The 18,015-nt window shown below is 46.9% G+C and overlaps 1 protein-coding gene across 14 annotated transcripts in view; it reads right to left on the bottom strand.

Annotated features, from left to right (window-relative positions):
* LOC135364561 (thyroid receptor-interacting protein 11-like) overlaps window positions 1–16,779 on the bottom strand; it is a 66,127-nt gene extending 49,348 nt beyond the window's left edge. For 10 of the 14 annotated variants that reach the window (XM_064592844.1, XM_064592847.1, XM_064592835.1 and 7 more), the window contains exon 1: window positions 16,514–16,779. The gene's annotated coding sequence lies outside the window, so the exon portion shown is untranslated. Of the gene's footprint in view, window positions 1–2,155; window positions 2,307–16,513 lie in introns of all 14 variants that reach the window. The other 4 variants (XM_064592842.1, XM_064592843.1, XM_064592845.1 and 1 more) reach the window with 1 other exon arrangement.
* Between the last annotated feature and the right edge of the window lie 1,236 nt (window positions 16,780–18,015).

Genomic DNA, 18,015 nt, shown 5'->3' with positions numbered 1-18,015 from the left:
GGAAGGAAAACAGAATGGGAAGTCATCAGCGATGGAGAAAAACCGTAAGAGACTCTTAACTCTAGCAAACAAACGGGAGGGTTGCTGGAGGGGTGGTGGGTGGGGGGATGGAGTAATTCGGTGATGGGCACTAAGGAGGGCATGTGATGTGATGAGCACTGGGTGTTATATGAAACTGACAAACTACTGAACACGACATCTGAATCTAATGATGTACTGTAAGTTGGCTAATTGAATTTACATTAAAAAAAGTAATAAATAAACCAAATGGAGTTGGTCTTCTGTTACACCCTGAAATGTCCTAAGTGGTATTCTGAGCGCATCAGTTCATTTCCATTTGCTTGATGAGTAAGCTGAAAGGGGTAGGGGGTGTGGGGGGGGGTGTGCACGCTCGTGTGTGTGTGTGTATGTGTATGTGATGTCACCCAGCTGGGTTCTGAGCTCCCAGAAGCAGACAGATAATATATCTTCTCTTCATATCCACTGACAAGGCTTACCGCTGCCTGGACTACAGTAGGTGCTAATCCTGTACAAACACGCCCCCCGCCATCTCCCACGTCCATATTCCCACATCCACAGACACCCATAAGGAAGCACATACCTACTGCTGCTCAAGGCAGCAGCTCAACACAGAAACACACCAAGTACTCACTAAGGGACACAACTTGCTACAGCCCAGACTGTCAAGGAAAACTGACCCACAGAGTTTTACAAGGCTGAACAGGCTGCGTTGTCTAAAACAGTGCTTTTCAAACAGTGGATTGTGACCCATCCGTGTCATAAAATCAGTGTAATAGTTTGCAAATCCCCGTCTTAGAAAATGCAGTCAGCTAGAGTAAACTAGAAAAAATCAGTATGCGTTACATACTGTACGAGTTAAAGACTGTTTCTGTGAAGTTGTTGAAGTGTGTGTTTGGGGTATAAGTGCCATGAAAAATCTGTTCTCTACACCAACAAAAAAAATAGACCCTTAAACACCGAGAGCAAACTGATGGTTGCCAGACGGAAAGGGGGGGGGCGAAATTGGTCAAAGGAATTCAGAGTTACAAGCTTCCACTTATATAAATAACTCACAAAGATGAAAAGTACAACATCCGGAATATAGTCCAAGAATATTGTCATAACAACTGTACCGTGACAGATGGTGACTATACTTAATCGTGGTGAGTGCTGAGTAATGAACAAACTTGTCGAATCACGATGCTGCACACCTGAAACTGACATAACATTGTACAGATCAACGAAACTTCCATAATGAAAAGAGAAAAAACTGTGTTCTCACTGTGGGTGGTTGGATGAGCACTGTCCTCACAGCCTTCATCTGGTGCCATCCAGTGGTAAAAGCCCTATCTGCAGTCGAGAAAGAACCACAGACCCGGGAGAAGAGTCCGCAAACATGGATGTCTGGTTGGAAGGGGCCTTCCAAATGACCTGGTCGACCCTGACATGCAGGGCAAGCACCCTTCAACAACACCGAGCTACTGCCTGAGCACGCCCCACCACGGAGGCACTCGCTCCCCCGCTGAGCAGCTCTACCTGCTGAAAAGCTGACCAAGCCGCCTTCCTCTAGGAGCTCCTCCCTGTCCTTCCTACTGCCCTCTCCTGGATGACAAGGAGCAGCTTCTGTGCTCGCCCTCAGTTTAACACTCTTGATCCAGTCAAGCAATACTTGTTGAGTGTCTGCTAAGTGCCAGGCACTGGGGATACAGTGGGGAACCCGGGAAGACACAGCGACAGAGACACAGAGAAGTCAGAGCTTATGCCAGATGAAGGACAACAGCATGGGGGCAGGAAGCGCCTCGGAATGTTCCAGTAGCAGAAGGTATACAGGGAGGTTGAAGAACAGCAGAGAAACAGGTGAAAGCTCAGAGATTTCTGGGCTGTATGTGTTTTCATTTCTCTCTGTTTTATAATTTTTCTAAACTAACCATAGGCCATATTTCATTCTAAGACACCATCAATTGTAAGACTGAAAAAAGAAAAAAGAAACACTGCCAGTTAGTCCATGTCTTTCTTATTGCTTACAATTCTCATTTCATGTTTATGAAAAAGCCCTTTTAGACTTTTGGGACAGAACAAAAGGGAAAGGATGAGTGACATGAGTTGGTCAAGTCTTCCCTTTCAGGAGATCTGTGAGTTGCCACACAACACTGACCTTCGAGCCGCCAAGGGCACTGGCGAGGCTGAGTTTCTGAAGAGATCGCCATCACCGGCTCTGAGATTGCTTTCCAAGCTCCCGACCCTCCAGGTGTAGGCTGTGTTCCTCTGTCTTTCTTGATCTCGTCAGAAGGTCTCAACGGATGGTTCTGGAATAGCAATCGGGATTTGCGCTCCTTCTTCAAATGGCCCTTAAATGGTACGTGGACCGAAGCAGCCAGGGGCTGCAGGTGCAGCGGTCCAGCCACGCCACGAGGAAGACCGAGCACGTCCACGTGCACAGATAATGACAACTCCAACATGGTGCACAGTGACTGCAGGACACATCAAGAGTGAATCTGGGCGCCTGGGTGGCGCAGTCTGTTGGGCAACCGAGTCCTGGCTGAGGCTCAGGTTGTGATCTCAGAGTCTTGACATGGAGCCCCACGTCTGGCTCCGCACTGGGCGTGCAGCCTGCTTGGGATCTTTCTCTCTCCCCTCCCCTCCCCTCCCTACCACCGTTCACATGTGTTCTCGCTCTCAAAAAGTTAAACAAATAAATAGATAAAATAAAACCCAAAGAATGAAAGATCTCTTTATTTATTTTTTCTTTATTGTGCTATGCTGGTCACCATACAGTACATCGGTTAGTTTTTCATGTAGTTGTTCCATGATTCATTGTTTGCGTATAACACCCAGGGCTCCATGCAATACGTGCCCTCCTTAATACCCATCACCGGGCTAACGCATCGCCCCACATCCCTCCCCTCTAACACCCTCTGTTTGCTTCTCAGAGTCCATAGTCTCTCATGGTTAGTCTCCCCCTCCGATCTCGCCCCCTTCATTTTTCCCTTCCTTCTCCTAAAGTCGTCCACGCAATTCCTTATGTTCCACAAGTAAGTAAAACCATATGATAAGTGACTTTCTCTGCTTGACTTAAGATGTCATATTTAGGGGCGCCTGGGTGGCTTAGTCGTTAAGTGTCTGCCTTCGACTCAGGTCATGATCCCAGGGTCCTGGGATCGAGGCCCGCGTCGGGCTCCCCGCTCAGCGGGAAGCCTGCTTCTCCCTCTCCCACTCCCCCTGCTTGTGTTCCCGCTCTCACTGTCTCTGTCAAAATAAAGAAATAAAATCTTTAAAGAAGGAAAAAAAAGATCCCATATTTAGAAAGACCTTTTCTCAGGGTTTATTCAATCCAGTGTTCCCTGCAATTTTCACTTCTTTTTAGTACCCAGGTCTGACGTGCTACCTAATATTTTCTTCTAACACACCCTGTAATAAATACCTATTAAAATGTAAAACTTCTATCTGGGTGCCACCTCAAGTCATCTCCCATTCCTCCCGTGGGAAACACTGATCTGCTGCAGCCACCAGTTCATTCAAGAAGCACTGAATGACTTGGCCCCTTCGGCAGGAGCGTCCCCTGCAACGGTGGGAACTTGCTAGGAAAGGTGTGACATGCCCTCCACCGGATATTTCTCCATCAGAGGGAATGGGAAGGGGCCCTCCCCGCTCTTCCAGCCAGTGAGGGTCCAGGCTGGGGCTGCTTCATTTCACTTCTCATCAACACTCATGAGTGCTGGCTACAATGCCAGGCATTATTCCACACGCTGGACAAACAGGAACACGTACAGCCCTCAGAAGCACCCTCTGTGGAAGGCACCGCTTACAGACAGAGGTCGAGGTTGTTTCCTCAAGCTGTGCAACCTCGGAGGAAACTTAATTCCATTGCTTTGCAAACCTACTTACCCACTTGGACTTCCATCCCTCCCCCAACACTTCAGTTGCTGATATGGTGTCGGTGTGTATGTGTGTCTGCTTCTGTAGGGATACACAGTGCATGTAGATAGATAGATAGATAGATAGATAGATAGATAGATAGATAGATAGATAGATAGATAGATAGATAGCGGTGCCCTGTATGTACATATATATGTACCTACAATGTATATATCTGCAATTGCAAGACTCAATCCAATACTCTCAGCATCGGTTTTCAAGTTGGGAATTTTAACTGCATGCTGCATACGGGCCTTGAAGATATGCTCTACCTCTCATTTTTAATTTTATTGTTGTTCTTTTACGTCCTCTAGTCTCAGTTTTGGGTTCCTATTTCCTGTTGCGTTTATTCTTGCTTATAAATGGAAGGCAGGAAGCAAAGTCTTACGCGCAACAGACTTTGTACCTACACAGACTTTGAGTTTGTTTCCCTTCTTGTGAGCGCTGTTGCTTTCCTCAGCAGATCCGCAAGGCCTTAAGTGTTTAATCACCTAAGAAAAACAAAACAAAAACAAAAGACAAAAAAACACGAAAAACAGGGGTGCCTAGGCGGCTCAGGCGTTTAAGTGTCTGACGCTTGATTCGGCTCAGGTCATGACCTCAGGTTCCTGAGATCGAACCCCGTGTTCAGGCTCCACGCTCAGTGCAGATTCTGCTTGTCCCTCTCCCCCTGCCCCCCTCCACTCTGTCTCGCTCTCTCAAATAAATAAATAAATAAATAAATAAATAAATAAATAAATAAATAAATAAAATCTTAAAACAAAAAAACAAAAAACAACACTGGGCCTCAATTGACTAAGACTCACAGGCTATCATTTCCTCCCAAAGGAAGCTACTGCTATTGCTTTCTGGCTTCATCGAATTGCCAGTTACTTCACAAGGATCAATAGGATCTAAAATCTACTGTCTCTACTGCAAGGAGTCCCTGAACACTGGGCAAGACATGAACGGAAAAGGAACCAACATTGACCAGAGGGTGAATAAGGAGGAGAAGCCAATCAGAAATTTCCCACGGTACAATGTCTCATATCTGACTTAAACAAAAAAGAAAAAAGAAAAAAACAGTTAATAAAGAATACACTAATAAGATACCATGGATCTGAATAATGCTAAAGTACTTTTGGAAAAAATAAAACATTTAAGAACACGTATTCTGAATATTTTCTCCCAGTCTGTCTTGCCTCTTCGTTCTCTTAGTGTATCTATTTTTCCTTTCTAATTAGAACTTTTTGTGTTCTGCATACAAAACATTTGTCTACCTCAAGGTTGTCAAGACATTTTCCCATGTTTTCATACAAAAGTTTTACGGTTCTAGCTTTTTCCTTTTTTAAGATTTATTTATTTGAGAGAGAGCGCGCCCAGGGGGGAGCAGGAGAGGGAAAGAATCTCAAGCTGACTCCTCGCTTAGCGTGGAGCCTGACACAGGGTTCACACGGAGCTCAATCTCATGACCCCGAGATCATGACCTCAGCCAAAATCAAGAGTCGGACTCAAGCGACTGAGCCACCCAGGCGCCGCTGGTTCTCGCTTTCATATTTAGGCTTATGATTCATCCCAAATTAATGTGTGTATGTCAGAATGAGGGAGGGGTCAAGGTCCGTTTTCTTTCCGCCTGAATGTCCAGGTCACACAGAATTATTCATTAAAAAGACTTCCCTTTCCACCACTGAACTGACTGGACACTCTGGGCAAAAATCAGTCGACAGTACTTGCGTTTGGTCTATTTTTTGGACTCTCTGCTCTGCTCATTGATCTCTCTTTGTGTCAAAGACTTGGATTACTGTGGCTTTGCTCTAAGTCTTAAAATTAAGCAAGAAGAAGCAGTGTAAGTTCATCAACTGTGTTCTTCTTTTGAAGACTTTTTTGGCTATTCCAGACCCTTTGCATTTCCATATACATTTTAGAATCAACTTGTTCATTTCTTCTAAAAAACATGGCTAGGATTTAACTGGGATTGCACTGTTTGCATGAATCAAGGCGTGGAGAACAGAAATCTCCAGGACATCAAATCTTCCCCGATGTATGAACAAAACAGAGCTCCCATTTATTTCAGTCTTCTTGAATTCCTCTCAACAAAGTTTTTTACTTTTCTGTGTAAAGGTGTTTCATGTCTTTCATGAGACTTATTCCCAGCCAGTTTGGGGTTGTTTTGGTTGTTGTTTTTGTTGTGTAAGTAGGCTCCACACCCAGCATGGAGCCCAGTGCAGGGCTTGAACTCACAACCCTGAGTTTAAGACCTGAGCTGAGATCAAAACACAGATGATTCATCAACTGGGCCAGCCAGTCACCCCAACCAGTTTACGTGCTTTGATGCTACTCTAAGTATTTAAAATTTTTATTTTCCTATACATGTATTTTTAAAATACATCTGTATGACAAAGAATTCCTATTCAGAATATATAATAAACTCCAATAAGTCAAAACCAAAAACAACATTAACAACAAAAACGGGCAGAAGACTTGAACGTTCGACAGGTCACAAAAGATGTCGGAATGCCCAAGAAACACACGAAAAGGTGCCTAAGATCATGCTTCACCAGGGAAATGCAATGTGAAACCATAATGAGATGCTATTTCACCCTCACTGACAACACAGAATGTTCACGAGGATGCTGAGCAACTGGAGTGTTACTGTATTGCTGGTGGGAAGTGTAAACTGATAAACCACTTTGGAAATTAGTCTAGCAGTTCAATATATCCCTTCGCTGTGACTAAGCAATTCCACTAAGCAATTTCAAGAGAAATTTAAGACTGCTCTAAGAATGTTTATTGTAGCCTATTCACAATGACCAAAAAATTGGATACAACAACATGCCTGATCATCAGATGAACAGATGAAAAAATTGTGGTATATGCACACTACATACAAAGGACCACACCATTTTACACTCACAAAGACTCTCTCCTTAAGCAAACGCTAGCCTGACTCCTCTGAGCCCTCTTCTCAAAGGGGCCTCAACCTTGGCTTATCATATGCAGACTCGCCCAAACACTAACATACTTCCTAACAACAGCTCAAGACCCCACCCCTAGGGTGACTCCAGTCACCCTTAGTCCCTACTGAGAAAACTCAAGGCATCCATGGTTTGTTCAGCCAACAATGAAAAGTCTGGCCTCTGTCTCCCAGTGAGTAAATCCAGGGGGTTTCACGTTTCCCACTTTTTGTAATCTTTTACTTCTCTGATTTAATTCACCTCTGGCATGACTCCCTCATCCTCTCTTTATAATGCCCTCGGTGGGGTGCCTGGGTGGCTCAGTTGTTCAGCCTCCGCCTTTGGCTCACGTCACGATCCCAGGGTCCTGGGATTGAGCCCCACATCGGGCTCCCTGCAGAGCAGGGAGCCTGCTTCTCCCTCCTCCCACTCCCCCTGCTTGTGTTCCCTCTCTAGCTGTCTCTCTCTCTGTGTCAAAAAATAAATAAAATCTTTAAAACATAAAATACCCTCTGTACAAATCAAGGTTGAGTTTCATTCAAGCTGGACTCTTTTCCTGACTACAATAGTCATTGCTGATTAAAATCTGTCCTTACCACTTAAAGTAGTAGGATCTGGCTTTGTGTATCTTGGATAAGTGCACACAACATGGATAAATCGCAAAGAACACACTGAGTGAAAGAAGACAAAACGATACATACTGCTTGATTCCATTTACACGACGTACAAGAAAAGGCAATTATACTCTATCATAGATCCTGAAATCAGAAAATGACCACTGGAGGTAAGGAGATTAACTAGAAAGACATACAAAGGAAACTTCTGGAGTTTCAGATACAGTTTTCGGGGATGGTGCACAGATATACAGTTGGCCCTTGATCAACCCAGGGGTTAGGGGCGCTGACCCCTGTGCAGTCCGAAATTGTCATTTAACTTTTACTCCCCAAAAACTTCCCTGCTAATTGCCTACTGACGACCAGAAGCGTTACTGATAACATAAACGGTTGATTAACATAGATTTTGTATGTTACATTTATTATACATTGTATTCCTTCAATAAAGTACACTAAAGAACATATTCAGAAAATCATACAGAAAATATGTTTACAGTACTGTATTCTATTTATCGAAAAATCTGCCTATAAGTGGACCCATGCAATTCCAACCCATGTTGTTCAAGAGTCAACTGTATACATTTCTTAATGCTCATCAAGCTGAACAATGAGACCTGAGCATTTTATTTTACAAATTATCTCCTTTTCTCCCCTGCCGTCCCACCTCTGTCACTGAAGAATACCTGGGGAGATTCTTGTCTTTGTTTCTTTTTTTAAATAGGCAACACACCCAGCACGGAGCCCAATGTGGAGCTTGAACTCACAACCCTGAGATCGAGACCTGAGCTGAGATCAACAGTCAGATGTTCAACCTGACTGAACCACCCAGGCACCCCTACCTGGGGAAATTCTAAAGGAAAGAAAAAAAGATGAGAGATGGAGCTGACCCACCAAGTTCCCCTTTCTTTCTTTCTTTTTTTTTTTTTTTTTAAAGATTTTATTTATTTACTTGACAGAGAGAGAGAGACAGCTAGAGAGGGAACACAGCAGGGGCAGTGGGAGAGGGAGAAGCAGGCTTCCCGCTGAGCAGGGAGCCCGATGCGGGGCTCGATCCCAGGACCCTGGGATCACGACCTGAGCCGAAAGCAGAGGCTTAACAACAGAGCCACCCAGGTGCCCCAATCCGAGTTCCCCTTTCAATATCCACTTACGCCTGCTTCCTTACGAAGAGGGCCCCAATTTTGTTCGAGGTATTAATCTGCCCTGTGAGAAATTCTCCCCCCCGCCACGTCCCTGCAGCTAGGGGTAGGGCCACATGACGACTTCCAGCCAATGACACGTATGTTGAAGTCTACATGGCAGGACTACCTAAAAAGCTATTGCTTTCACAGGCTTAGACACATGTTTTTTGTCAGGGTCCCTTTCTTTTCTTCCTTCCTAGAGTACAGCTGCTCAAATGAACTAAGAAAAGGGTGCTATTCAGCGGTACAAACCTATTCTTACTCTAGAAGCAAGCTATAGGCGCTCTCAATCAATTCACAACTAAGTTATATCGCAAGGCAAAATGTTCAGGCATCAAAAGGAAAAAAGCAATTCCAACTGGAAGTGAAGAACGATATACCCATGTCTGTGTCAAAGTATATATAAAAATTTAGCATTTAAGGGCTCTTTCAAATCCATGGGGGATACAGACCATCACTAGATGGTGTAGGGACAAAAGTGCTACCTTGTAACATACAAAATAATAAAGACAGATGAATGGTCTAAGCAACAGAAGCCCAAACCCTAAAAGTGCTAAAAGAAAATGCAGCGATTGAAAATGGTCTTTTGAAGCACTATCCAAAGCCACAAGCTATAAAGTTAGACTATGAGATTGGGCACCACAGAGATTCAGAATGAAATGTATCCTGAAATGTATGGTACAAGCGAAACCGAAAGACAATCGTTTGGGAGAAAATACTGCAACGAGTACAGAGGCAAAGGACTACTATCCGACCTATAAAAAGTTCCTACAAATCAATAAGAAAAATATAAATACCCAAACAAAAAGACAACAACCCAGCAGGAAAATGATAACGAGCGAGGATTCATGTAAAAAAGTATCCGTGAAAAAAGTATCAGTGACAGGGACCAACTAAAATTGCTCAGTATTACAGGTGATTATAAAAATATAAATGTAAGGGGCACTTGGCTGGCTCAATCGGTTAAGCATCTGACTCTTGATCTGGGCTCAGATCATGGTCTTAGGGTTGTGGGATCCAGCCCCATTCAGGCTCTGCACTCAGTGGGCAATCGGCTTGAGATTCTCTCTCTCCGTCTCCGTCTGCCCTTCCCCCGTGTTCGCTCTCAAATAAATCTTTAGAAATATGTTTGTATGTGTATAAATACATAGAGCTACATCTATAAATTCAAATATATATAAAATAAATACGTATTTAAATTTAAATATAAAACATACATTTATAGATAGAGAGAGAGATAAAAATTGAAAACAGGCATTATTTTTCCCCTGCCACTTGACAAAAAATTTAAAAGACTGAGAAATACTCTGTGATTAGCATCTCATTTACCATGGGTGAGAACCAAAAATGACATAACCACTCCTGAGGATCATTTTGCAGAAGTTTTTACCCTGAAATCTATCTCGAGGGAAAACTCAAACACACATGCAAAGATGTTCATCACAGCCCTATCTTAATAGCAAAATCATAGCCACCCAAATAACAAACAGAATCGTCACGTAAAGTACAACCCCACTGTGGAAAAACATTCAGACATTAAAAAACTGTAGGCATGAAAACCTGTAGGCACACTATATTCAAATGAGGCTGAGTGGGGGATATGTATTCACTTTTGTCATTTAAAAAGTTAACCCTGAAGGGGCACCTTGCTGGCTCAGTTGGAAGAGCATGTGACTCTTGATCTGGGTGTTATGAGCTCTAGCCCCAAGTTAGGTACAGAGAGATCCCTTAAAAATAAAACCTTAAAAAAAATTAACCATAAAAGAAAAATAATTCGTATTCTAGATCTGAGACCACTGTTTTTCACAGATCTTTTCAAAAATTAATTTGTTCCCTTTTGGAAAAAATGGGGGGGAGGCAGCGCAAATCCAGTAAAGCCATTATTTATTCGACTTTCTTGATGGGCAAATTTGGCAGCTAATTTATCCTTACCAGAATATTCTCATCCGCAAGTGACATGTCTTCTCTGGGGAGGAAAAGCAGCAGCCCCCACCTTCAGAATATTTCAGATCAAAATCCCAGCCCTGCACTCTGGACAGAGCCGGGAAGATGCCATCAGTGAGCTGCAAGGCCTAGGCCCTCCAGAAAATGCTGCCTCTCCCAAGAGGTGATCCTCTGACCCACTTGCACGTCGAGGGCGACGTTTTTCGACGCGGCTGACATCAGAGAAACTTCTGCAATTCTCACAATACCATTTCCGTCTTACAGCCCCTGGCCTGGTTTCTAAAACACACAGACCACTCAAAACCAGGGAAACAGAACATGGGAATTGGGAGCCCTCATCAGGAAAGAGAACCATGAGCATCTCCATTCAGTTCCTCATCACTCGGCCGGCTCAGAAATACTTACTAGGGGTCTACAAGGCTCATGGCACTGAGACACACATGGTCCCTCTCGGCACCGCTATTCCCACGGGGCAGACAAACATTAAACGAGATGTCTGCGGAGCAACGGGACTGACTGCCCCAGAGGAGATGCACAGAGAACAGATAAGGGGCTGGACCTTGTCGCGGGTGTCAGGGGCCTCCGGAGGGAGCCGCATCTCACACGAGCCAGAAGGCTGGGCACCTTCTTGGACTCATCGGCCTCACCCACATCCCATCTGTCAGTACATCCCATCAGCTCTCCCTTCAACACGTACCCAGAATCTGGATCGATTCTCAGCACTTCCACCCCTACCATCCTGATCCAAGCCAGCAGCATCTCTGACTTGGAATATTCCAGGAGCCTACTAACTCATCGCCCTGCTTCCCCCCTCGCTGTTCTCAACAGAGAAGCTGAACTCATCCCATTAAAACCCAAGTCAGGTCACCTCATTCTTCAGTTCAAAATCCCCCAGTGGCCACCATCCCAGGTCCCTAACACCCTATCTGCTACTCTTCCCCTTCTCCCTCACTCTGGCCTTGTCATTCCTGGAACAAGTCAGGCCAGCTCCCTCCACGGAGGGCTTCCTACTCGCCCTTCTCTCTGCCTGGGACACTGTTCCCACAGACATGCACAGGGCCCACTCCCTCAACCTCCTGCAAGGCTTTCCCCACTCTTGTCCTCAGGGGGCCGTCCCTGGCCATCCCAGCTCAGAGGACAACCCCTTCCAACGCTCCTACAGCATCCAGGACCCCTGATGCGCCAGATTCCTTGCCTCTGTGTTTCCTGGCTGATTCTCTCCCTGGAAGAAAGGCTCCCTAACAGCTCCACCGAGGTCTGTTTGGGTCACATCGGGAAGCGCACAAGAACCGAGCCTCTGGCAACTGAGTAGACGTTCAATAAAGAATGTGCAGTGACTGCTGCAGTCATCTGAGGGAAGATGAGAGCTCGTGAGGCAAGGCGGGTGGGGGAAAGAGCATCTTGGACAGAGGGAGCAGCCGAGCCGCCCCAAGGCCGGCGGGCACAGGGCACATTGGAAGGAATGACCGGATCGTGTACATCAGGGAAGGCGAGCGGGAAGCAAGACTATAGAAGAAGGACGGAGCAGCCGTGCACACACAGAAGGAACGTTTGGGTCTATCTCGAACGGCAACAAGAAGCCAGGAAACTAGGCAGTGACATGAACGAATGGGCCTTCCACAAACCTCTGGCTTCAGGGGGAGATAGGGATTTGGACGCGGTAGAAGCGCCTGGAAGCTCAGTGAGCAGACTAGAACCATGGTGCAGACCACAAATGACCTTAACTCGGAATGAGAGGGCAAAAGCAGAGGTGGAGAAAAGGAGGTAGATTCCAGAGATGTTTAGCAGATAAAATCACAGGTCTGGGAGAATGATCACACAAGGGGGTAAGGAAGTAAAAGCAGAGTTCCAAGAGGACTCCTCCCTTTTGCACGTGGGAACTGAAGGACACAGTGGCCCGATTCACGGAGTTGGGGGGGGCTGGGGGTGGCGAGGAGGAGAATACAGGAAGGGGATCTTGAGAAGTTTTGGAAAGAATGGATTTGCCATAATTCAGAGACATTGATATACAGATTTCCAGTTGGCAGCGGGAGACCCAGGGAACCGTGAGAGGATCAGGAAAAGCAAAGTGAGTCGCCACACAGTACAGATTCTCACCTTGTGGCTGATGGGGAATCAAAAGGTTTTGAGGAACGCAGTAACAGGAGAAGATGTGGGATTCCAAGAAGATCACCCTGGCCAGAGCAGGAGCACGTGGATGGGAGAGGGAGCTGGAGGAGAAGCAGGCAGAACAAGAGGGACCTGCTGCAACAGAGCAGGTAGGAGAAGGGACCGGAGCCAGGGCTGTGGCCACAGGGAAGGAAAGGGGAACAGACCTGCTCTTTGTCAGCAGTGCATCTCCCACGAGGCTCCTGGGGACCGTCCGAAAACCCGGAGCACGTCAGCTCCCCCACTTGACCCCTTGGTCCTCCCACGTGTCATTCTCTGACAACCTCCCCAGAATTCTCTCTTGCTCCCCGCTCCCTGGCCCAATGTCAGGTGCCGATGACACAGCCCTGGGCTTCCACGGCCAGGCTAGTTTCTTCTGCCCTGCAAACACCTATTTGTCTTTTGAAGGCTTCCCCCCTCCACTGGCAAAGAAGCAAGAGCAGTGCTGACATCGAGGAGGCGGCCTGGCACCATGAGCCGGGCTGCACGGCTGGTCGCCGCGGGCCTGGCGCTCCAGGAGACGCCACGTGCTTCTCCGGTTGCACGCAAATGACCTCGCAGAACAGCAGCTTGAGGTGCCGTGGCCCCGGTGATGAAGGGACACCAAAGAGGACCCCTTGCTCTTTTGTCCAAACAGACAAAAACCAGCTTGTCGTGCCCACCCCCAAATGCCAATCCTCCTCTCTCCCGCCTGATACCAGCGAGTGTCTTCCTTCTGAATGACACCGTCCGTCACGCTCCTCACACCTCCTTCTAGAAAACACTGATGGAGCTACCCGATCCCAGAACTGTCTCGCCTCGCCTCGCCTCAGCACCCAGACCAGAGCACACCCCTGCTTCCTTGAACACTCCCAAAAACCTCCGCCCAAAGCCCAAATCCTGTAAGGTCTTGCTAACACCCTCTTTCCTACGGATTGGCCCCACAGTCCCCATGACGTGGGTTCTCCCTCAGGATGAGTAACGAAGCCACTGTGTTTAACGACAGGTGTGCTTCCCGTGGCCTTTGTGGAGGATGCTGACCACCGTCACGGGAGGAAGGGATGGTTCCCTTTTCTGGAGGGAATCCTAGGTGTCCTGGGAGGCTAACTGGCTTTCTTAGTGCGATTTTAGGGGCTTTATGGCTGTAACCTAGGGCAGCAGGAACCAGCCTAACCCACAGCTAGGACATAGCTGGAACCAAATAATATTCAGAATGGAGGGAAATCAAGGGGCGCCTCGGTGGCCCAGTTGGTTCAGCGTCCGACTCCTGATTTCACATCAGGTCATGATCTGAGGGTGCCGAGACTGAGCTCCAAGTTGGGTTCCACACTCAGTGTGGATTCTGCTGGAGATTCTTTCCCCCTCCCTTTCCCTCCTCTTCTGGCCCCACGCCAGGGGCATGCACTCTCTCTCTCTCTCTAAGATAAAGAAGTAAATAAAATCTGTATTTAAATAAATAAATAATGGAGGGAAAGCAAAAGAAGTAAGAATTATTTATGGAAGGCTTCACTCTGTGTCAGACCCGGTGCTAACTGCCTTGGATCTATTGCTCATTTAATCCTTACATCCCAAAGGTGGGCTACCATTTTTATCCCCATTCCAAACACAGGACTGAGGCACAAAGTGATCTGCCCACGATTCACGCAAGGAATCTCTACGTTATTAATCACATGACTTTCTGACAAAGTTTAAGGGTTTAACACACTACAGTGAAGATGCACATCACGGTATCACAGAACTTGGAAGGACAGAGCCCTGCAAAATGTCCTCAAACGTTAACTTATGGATTCTCCCAATCTTCTTGCATGTTGTTCAGATAAAGGAAAGCCCGGTGCAAAAAAGGCTTTCATGAAATGCAACCAGATGACAAATATACGTGGTCTTTAGAGCCCCGGGCCCATCCCAGAAGACTCTGACTCAGTGAGTGTAGAGGAGGACGTGAACATCTCTGTTTTCTTTAAATAGCCCCACAGGCTCTGCTGATGTGCACTCTGGGCTGGGTACCACTGTACTCTCTGCAATTCCAAACCCAAACTTGCCCTACAATGTTTAGATGGCTGCAGACACAGGGGGGCATCGAAAACTGAGGCAAAGAAGAACAGAGAAATTACAAAAACTATCCCCTAGAGAGTCAAGAAAAGGAAAGCTCTAGTTATATTACTTCTCTGTCCTTTGGCTGTGTCTGAATTACTCTACAGTTAACTTACTTTGTTTTAAGTAGGCAAGTTTGCTAAAACGTTTACCAACAAATACTGAATAATCAAGACTACCAATACATTTTAAATAAAATTATACTATGCTACTGAAAAGTATTTTCTGATTATTTCAATGGCACTTCAGAGTCTCTTAGCAAGTAGCAGTCGATATGCGAACATTATTTCTAATTCAACAGTTCTACACATGTGGTCAACAGCACCTGAACACTGGAGAAGAAATGAAGTTGGCTGGAAGGCTTTTAGCTTCACAAATTTCACCACACACTACCGTCAAGTCTTCAATACCAATGTATGTATTTACCTCTTTATTTAATCAACCACCACTAACACCCACTACATGTCAGACAGGGCTCTACGTGTTTCATTAACGTTAAATATCATTTATCTTTACAATCATCTAAGAAGTGGGATTATCATCATCTCCATTTCTCACATCAGGAAACTGAGACCCAGAATGGTTTAGGAACACAGCTCATGAGAGGCAGAGCTACGATCAGCTTGGCTCTGGACTCCATGTCTTAAATCACTATGTTTAGTCTCCAGGAACCCACAAAAACTGCAAGTCTTAACCCCGAACCTTGGCTTGCCCACCCTACAGTCCCTACAGTCCCTACGTGGCCCCGGCTTCAAGGGCATTCCCTCAATTCCTTTCACAGTTCACACTCCTTCCCTGCTCTAAGTGAACACCCTCCCACATCCCCGTTTTTTTTCTTAGCCTTCTGTTCTCAGCTTAAACATTACTGCCTAAAAGACAAACTCGAATGCATCCTGTAGTTCTCAGCACTCAAAGCAAAACGGTAATTATGTATTTCATGGGCAATTATTTGCTTCCGGTCTTTTCCAACCAGGTGGTGATAGGTTAGACGCCGTATCTGTCCTATTTATCCTGGGTTCCCAATCGCTGAATACCCACCCCCCACCCCCCCAAAGAGAAGGGCCTACCACAAAGTACACTCTCAACACTTTCTGTTGAACGAACGAACGAACGAACTACACCCCAGCCTGGGCTTTCCGACACCTATCTGTGCTCACAACACGGCCCCCACTGCACCCCTAGAACGCAGCCTCCTGCGGCAGACACGCAAGAGCTCTGCAAAGTCCTGGCTCTGCGCACCACTACTACGTGCTCCTGGGCAGACCATCCCCCCCGCCCCGCCCCAACACACCTTGACTGACCTGATCTCAGGTGCACAACGGGCACCCTGACGATCCCCAACGGAATGTGACCTATGCAAGAGGAAGAACCTGCACTCCTCCTCCCCTCTCAACGCTAGACTTCCTTGCTTCTCGTCGGGCTTCCATAAGGACTCGAGCCCCAAGGAGGCCAAGACCCCGCCGGCCTGCTGCAGGCCGCATTCCCAGTCACGCTCCCCCCAGGCCTGGCGCACAGCACAAGGGAGGTCATTCTCCGCTCCAGGAATGAAGCCCCGCGCCGGGCACTTCACACGTGCGAAACGAGGGTCGCACGAGGTGACGGCGCCCTTTTGGCGAACGAGCGTGTTCCGGAGACACAGGCCCGCCCCCCACCCAGGCCCCAGGCCCCAGGCCCCCGGGGACGCTGGGTCCCCGCGCCCGGCAGGCACCTCTGCACGGAGAAGCATCTTCGCAAGGGCCGCGCACTCCCTCGTCGTCTGGGTCTGTCGAGGAGGACGAACAGGAGCTGAAAGAGGCCGTCCTCGGACGAGCGCCCATGGCCGTGGAGGTTCCGGGGTGCTGTCCCCACCGAGAACAACGAAACCGGGTCCCCGGGCGCTGGGGGGACGAGCCAGCCTCGGAGAGGGAAGGAGGGCTCGCTTCCGCCGCGCTCGGCTGCCGGGGCTCAGACCCGCCGCTCACGTCAACCGCCCAACAACCTTCCCGCTCATTGGCGCTTCTGCCCAGACGCTGATTGGACAATTCCTCGTCCCCGGGCACCGCGGCGGGGGTCACTGGATAAAAATGTAACCCCGCCCACTAAACCCGGAAGGTGGCAGGGCCGGGGGGTGGTTGGTGGCTGAACTAAACTGGAAAGGGCGTATAGGCGCACCGCAATGCTTTCCGGGAATTGTAGTCATGGCTGCGCGCGGAGTGCACCGGGTTTCTTCTTGCGGTCAGAACATTTTCTACCTGTCATTCACTGGGGAAGAGCTAGCAGATCTTCAGCATTAGGGCGAAGCGCAGAGAATCCAGCTGGAGGAAACAAGTGTTAGTGTTACAGTTACTCGGGGCTCAGTCTCAATCACTGAGCAAATGTTCATGGAGCGCTGACTCTGAGCCAGGAGTTGTGCTAAGTAAGGGCTTTGCGCACATAATCGCCTTTCAAATTTGGAGGAAGGAATGTGCAGAAAACTGGTACAATGCAAAACTGCGTAGTAGTGAAAGCGAACTAGAGCTGCCAGTTACAAGCATCAATGGCTGAAGTAAGAAACATAACTATTCAGTGAAAGAAGGGAATAGAACAGTTTTATAAAGTTCAAACCAAGCAAAACGAATGTTTAGAGAAAGGCACATATATGATAAAATACTGTACAGTAAAAGAAAGGAATGGGGGGAGAACAAGAATCACCATATTGTGACCTTTAGGGAATGGGGAGGGGAAGGATTACAGAGGCACCTCAAGCGTTTCTCAAATTGGGGTGGTTCACACGTGTTTCATTATTATGCATATTTAAGATGCTCCATATATATATATTTTGTACTGCACTTCTTAGAAAACATTTTGTAGAAAAATAAAGAAGTATATTTGTATGTTCCATTTCTCTGCCTGGAGCACTGAATGGATCCACTCAAACGTTAAGAAGCTTGGATCACACACACACACACACACAAGCACAAAAACAATAAAAAGCCAATGTATATATCTTACAGCAAGATCATATATCAAAAGCTTACTTAGTATTTTATGGAGGGACAAGAGCTCATCGACAGCCAAAGTAGAAATGACTGGGGAAGGCTGAGGCTAGGGAGGCTTGCCAGGGGGAGTGGTGAGATCAAATACACCTCTTTCCTTGAGTGGTCCTCTTCCAAGAGGGTAATGCAAACCACTGAATAAGCACAGACTCCCAGCTTGGCAGTGGACACATCCCATGGGTGTTAGTCAGTAATA

This window comes from Mirounga angustirostris, unplaced genomic scaffold, assembly GCF_029215605.1.
Source record: "Mirounga angustirostris isolate CCGP_5_RB_7025 unplaced genomic scaffold, mMirAng1.0.hap1 SCAF_5, whole genome shotgun sequence".
Taxonomy (NCBI): Eukaryota; Metazoa; Chordata; class Mammalia; order Carnivora; family Phocidae; genus Mirounga; species Mirounga angustirostris.
This window is presented reverse-complemented; position numbering and strand designations above follow the sequence as displayed.